We start from the raw sequence: 6,000 nt of genomic DNA on the forward strand, positions 1-6,000 counted from the left end.
GCTATTTTATAAGTCATTACAGCAGATTTTTTGCCTCAGCGACTAAGGTTGGAGCAACCCAGATCAGTAGTTATTGCCAAGATTTTCTACGGATCTGAGAAGCCAAAAGGTCTGTCACCATCAGAATATACAGAATATGCTCTGTTACTATTTCTTCTTATTTTTAACTCATTCATAAAATTGAACAGATTTATAGAGTTGTATAACATATGCATTCTTTGTATAATGTTCATTTTTTTGTGTGTATAATGTTCATACATGCATTCCTTATATAATGTTCACATTGAGCTAAACATATTTATCACTTCAAATAGCTTTCTTTTACGGAAAAAAATCAAAATTCTTCTCTGTAGTTTCCTTTGTGGGGAGACATAATTTTTATGTCTTATCTGGAGAACTAATAATGTTGCCTTCTTACTAAAGCCAGTCTGAGATGAAACTGTAGGCAAATGTACTCTTCCATTCACATAGAGTGATTTTTGGTATAAGATACAGTGATTTAAGTAGTGAGTATGGTTATCAGACCGAAGGCAAAAGAAGGGGATGAAGGAGTTAGAAGAGAGAAGGAGAGGCGTAAGACCAATAGAGGGAGGAATAGGATAGTTTCATAAAGATATGTGTGTATGCACACACATATGTAGATGGTACACACACACACAAACACACACACACACACACAGGACACACACACACACACACACACACACACACACACATTAGAGTTTCTGATCTGTTTTTTGCCATGGATTGGCTTTTTTCTGATGTAGACATCAGAAAAAATAGCATACAGCACTGTTTGCATCAAGGAGTGTACATAGACACAGAAAAAAATGTCATATGTCCACACATCTGTATGGTTTTAAGTAGTATGGATATTCTTATTGGTGAAGAGGACCAACACATACAAAAAGCATCATGAATACTACCCAGCAAAGCAGGGATAGAACACTATCATAAGCTTTCCTTCAAAATTCTTTGCCTGTGTGTGTGTGTGTGTGTGTGTGTATGTTTGTGTTTGTGTGCGTGTGTGTTTATGTGTGAATACCCATGCTTGATTCCACAGCATGTGTGTGGAAGTCAGTGGACGGTTTGTGATGTTGGCCTTCCACCATCTTGATATGGATCTTTAGAATGTGAACCCTTTTTCTCATACTTGCTCAGCAAGCAGATTATCTACCGAGCCATCCCTCCAGCCCTTAGACGTTTCTATTTGTTCTGATCATAGTTTTAGTAGAGCATATATTATTGAATGAAAAAGGGAAAAGATTAAATCCACTGAAGCATTTCAATGCTACAAGCAAGTACAAGGGAAATCATGGTAACTTTAATGCAGGCAGAGTATATAATCATCCAGTGTATAAAAAGTTGGATCCTTAAGGGGAAACAAAATATACCTCTGAACGTCATTATAACTAAAAGAGACGCGATGAACAAATTAAACCAAGCAAACAACCTGCTTTAGAATAGTCTGTTCCTCGGGAAGGCCAACATATTAGCATTTTGTGAGCATCAGTAGTCCTCCTTCCCCTTGAATGTGACATCAAGAATTATCTGTGAAATGTGGTTTCATTTCACTTGTCACTTATGCTCTCATTTATGGTAGAACCAGCACAGTTTTACAAGTTGATAAACAAATTAACTTCAATTTTTTAAAAGTGTGTCTTACCTTTGCTCAATTTCATTGAGAAACACATAATGCTTATCAATGAAGAAAGAGGAGATTCTTTTATTTTCTGGTGGGACTAGAGGAAATCCAATGTCTTTTATATTAATATTGATAGCTCGCGGGACAGTCTACAAATCCAGCTTGATCTAGAGAAGGACTGTGTCCTGAGTAGGACCCTATGCCACAATGCAGAGTTACTCATACATAATATTGTGTAACCCTCCTAAGAGCTCTGGTAAGCCAGCAGGTACTACCCTCATTTTAGGTGAGAAATAGAACATGAAAATATTGTGTTGTTTGTCCATACTATTTATACAGCTTAAGGCTATAATTAAAATTCAAGTGTCTTTATTTATAAAAGCTATACTCTTTCTAAGACACTTTGAAATATTTTTCTAATTATATATTTAATTTTTAATTATTTAATTTTATATACATGAGTGTTTTGCCTGTATGTATGTGCATTGAACACACACACAAACACACATGCTTGTTGTCAATAAAGGCTAGAAGAAAACATTAGATTCTCTGGGGCTAAATTTATAGATATTTGAGAGCTGCCGTGTGCTGCTGAGAATCGAATCCTGGTCCTATGAAACCACAGCCAGTACTCTTACCACTGAGCCATTTCCAGTCCCTTAATTATATTATTTTTAAAGAATATTATTTACTTTAATTTTTTTGGCCTTACTTTAATACTCCTAGTCATAGAATCATAGTCTCACAAATGTACAAGATTTGTTAAGAATTAGATTGTGCAATTTTCCATTAACTCTTATATATATTCATTTGTTCATGTGTTCAGGTTTGTATTTTTTAAAACAAATAATTAATTAGTTGGGCATGGTCTTGGAATAGTCTAGGGTGATCTTGCATTCACAGCAGACCTGCTGAGACTTGCAGTGGTCATCCCCAGTGCTGGGGACCAGGAGCAGCCACACAATAGACTCCTTTCTGTGTATGTTTTAATACATATGGAATCAGGACTGTCTTACAATAAATTATACACAAGTATTCACAATAGTTTGATTGTAGCTTAAATTTTTCTTGATGACTTTTAAACTAATGATGAATTTTCAGTTTCTGGCTTCCTAGAATAACAAAATATGGTACTTTGGTCTACAGTGAAACTCATAAAATTGGGGAAAACACACTAATCTACATTCTTTCTAAGCCTCCCTCCTGAGATGTGCCAAACTTCTTTGAGAATAAAGTCATTCTAGTCTAGTCAAAGGCCTGAGGTTTTTCTCTACTGCCAACTGGTTCTTGGGTCTCTGGGAAATTAAAAACTAAATGAACTATAGTATAATCCCAGTGTATATTCTTCTTGCCTATCTCTTTTTCTGTCATGTTAGTCAAGAGTTGACTGTTTGTTAAGGCTCTCTCCCTATGAAACTTTTTTTTTTTTTTTTTTTTTTGATTTTTTGAGACAGGGTTTCTCTGTGTAGCCCTGGCTGTCCTGGAACTAATTCTGTAGACCAGGCTGGCCTTGAACTCAGAAATCCGCCTGCCTCTGCCTCCCAAGTGCTAGGATTAAAGGCATGTGTCACCACACCCGGCAAAAAAGGTGGCTGGAGAGACAGCCGTGGGTGCTGGGAACGGAACTCCTTTATTTTTGGTTGTGAGCTTAGCCTTTAACAGCTGAGCCATCTCTCCAGCCCCCTATGAAACTTAAAATCTCTTTCAAATCTAAATACTAATTTAGATTTTGATTCATTTTCACTGGCATCCCTACGTAAATATTTATTTATGTAATTAAATAACTTAAGTGGTTTCAATAAAAACTGTCCATGACTTTCTTGTTATTATTCATTTCTATGGAAGGATAGCAAAATCCTTTATTATGTAATTTTCTATGAATACCAAATGAATTAATTAAATACCCAAATTGACCAAATCTGTGTTATTCTGTCAATAGTATTTCAAATCACCGCAGAGCCCTGCCTTCTCTCTTACATCATTTAAAGACTTTCCCCCACTTGTCTAGAAGAAGGTGTTTTTATCCTTACAAAATCTTACAGATTATATCACCAAGAATTATTTTTCTTCTTACACAAAACAGACAATAACGACATCATTTTTTGATCCTGCATGTAGGACAGAGTAGCTCATATCCATGAAGCTCTAATAGAAATAGTTTCCATCACTGAAAGTCACTTGATAGGTGCTGTACTCTCCCAATCCACTCTTTCTTTTTTTTCTGGAAAATTTTATAATTTATGAATTACTAGAAGAAAATCTATATTGCTTACATCTTGATTTTCATCTTTAGGAACAATTTTATTTTTAATACATGTGTCTCTGTATGACACATGAATATGGATGTCTACCAAGGCCAGAAGAGGACATTGGATTCCCTGTAGCTGGAGTTTCAGGTGGTTGTAATCTGCTCCATGTGAGTTCTGAGACCTGTTCTAGAGTCCTCTGCAAGAGCAGTAAGCACATGTGTTCTTAACTGCTAGGCTAAATACATGGTTAAAATACATGGTTTTCCTTAGAATGCTGAATTTGCCCCTAATATATTCTGGGAATGTCATTTTTACATTGATGGTCAACATTTGCATTCACCATCCAGGACAATTGAATCCGTACAGATATACAGTGTTCATAGAAGCCATTGCAGAGACATGATTTAGGCTGACCATGTGGAAATAAACTCAGGTTCTAGACTCAGCCTTTTTTTTCCCCAGGTACTACTTGTTTTGATGCTGGGAACTTAGAACTCTGTGAATGTCATTCGTGTTTTAGTAAAAGTGATTACCCTATGCTATTTTGCAAAGATTAAATGAAATCAAGTATGTAAAGGACCTAGCACAAAGCATAATAACTTCACATGCTTAAAAACTATCACTACTAGTTATAATATTGTACTTAAATATAGCTATGTGATGGACAGACTAGTTAAATGACTAACAGCCATTTCTTCATCCATAAATGGAGGTAATTTTTATTTATTAAAGACTTAAAAATTGTGATACAATTTACAAAAAGTTCCCATTCAAGTGTCTTCACAACATAGATGCTAGGCAAATGTGACTCTTATTTCCTACCACACTCACACATCCATATATCTCACTCCTTGATATCACACACCAGTAACCCACTTGTTTTTTCAACAGCAGTCTTTTCTAAAATCCTCCTGCTTGTGCTGTGCTCTGGTGGAAACTTTTAGTACACGAAGGTCTGAGGAAGTATAGACCTTTGGTTATGGAAGTCATGGGAATGTGGTGAATAACCTTCACTCATCTTCCACCACTGTCACCAAGTGCCATTCCCCAAGTCCCCATGGGCATCTACAGTCTCCAAATTTTAAGAACAGGCCCTTTGACTCTTATAAATATTATCCTTGGAGAGTTCTGTCCTAGTATACTCCCATACTCAGTCCCCATTTTTCTGAGCTGTGATTGCTTTGTTTGTACAAAGTGAAGGGGTCGTGAGACAGAGTTCCGACACTCTCCCTGACCTTCTGAAGGAGAAGCTCTGGGTAAAGTTCTGGATGCTCCCTCTATGAAGCTCTCTAATAAGATGCACTTGCACAGTGCTGCTTACAGGAACTGGGGTTTTCTATTGAGGGCACAATTTGACAGTAATTGTTATTATTATCTCTTTATTAAAAGATCAGCATTCAGACTGCAATTTTCAAGCTTGCCAATTTGACCACAAAGTTCTTAGCAACATTGACAGTCCAATTACATTTGTGCATATTTCTTTCCTGATTTGAATCGAGGCAATTTCCAAGGATGTGAAATCACCGAAGTACCTGTTAATTGACTGGGGCTGGTAGCGGTCTCCCATAACCAGCAACACGGTTGGAGAAGCATTCATGAAATATCATGTAGTATGGCTATTGGAAGCTTTTGATGTTTTTCTTCTACTAAAAGTCCATGGAAATTGATATACATGTACATGAAACTGCTTGGCTGGATGCTAACACCAGGGGATTTCTTCCCATACGATGGCACAGCTAAGAGAGCAAAGCATAGTGAGATAAACCAGTGTCTGGTCAGTTCAGATTTAGAGTTCAATACACTGTGGCTTGTTACCTTAGCAACAATCCATAGTGACCCCAGATGCACTGCAGAGTCATCAATCATAAAAATAATATTAAATCAGCTCTATCATACTATGCTTGGCAGGGCTATAATGCATTTTGCAAAGTTTTGTTTGTTTGTTTTGTTTTGTTTTTCTACTTAGTTTGAACTTCGGTTTTTCTAATTTTTTTTTCCATATAACCAGTATTCTATCGATGACAAGTTAACAGATCTTTCCTCATGGTACACAAAAAGTGCAAACATACATCTTGTTAAGATTTAAAAATTTATCCACTAGTATTA

Source organism: Mus musculus, chromosome 18, assembly GCF_000001635.26.
Source record: "Mus musculus strain C57BL/6J chromosome 18, GRCm38.p6 C57BL/6J".
Lineage (NCBI taxonomy): Eukaryota > Metazoa > Chordata > Mammalia > Rodentia > Muridae > Mus > Mus musculus.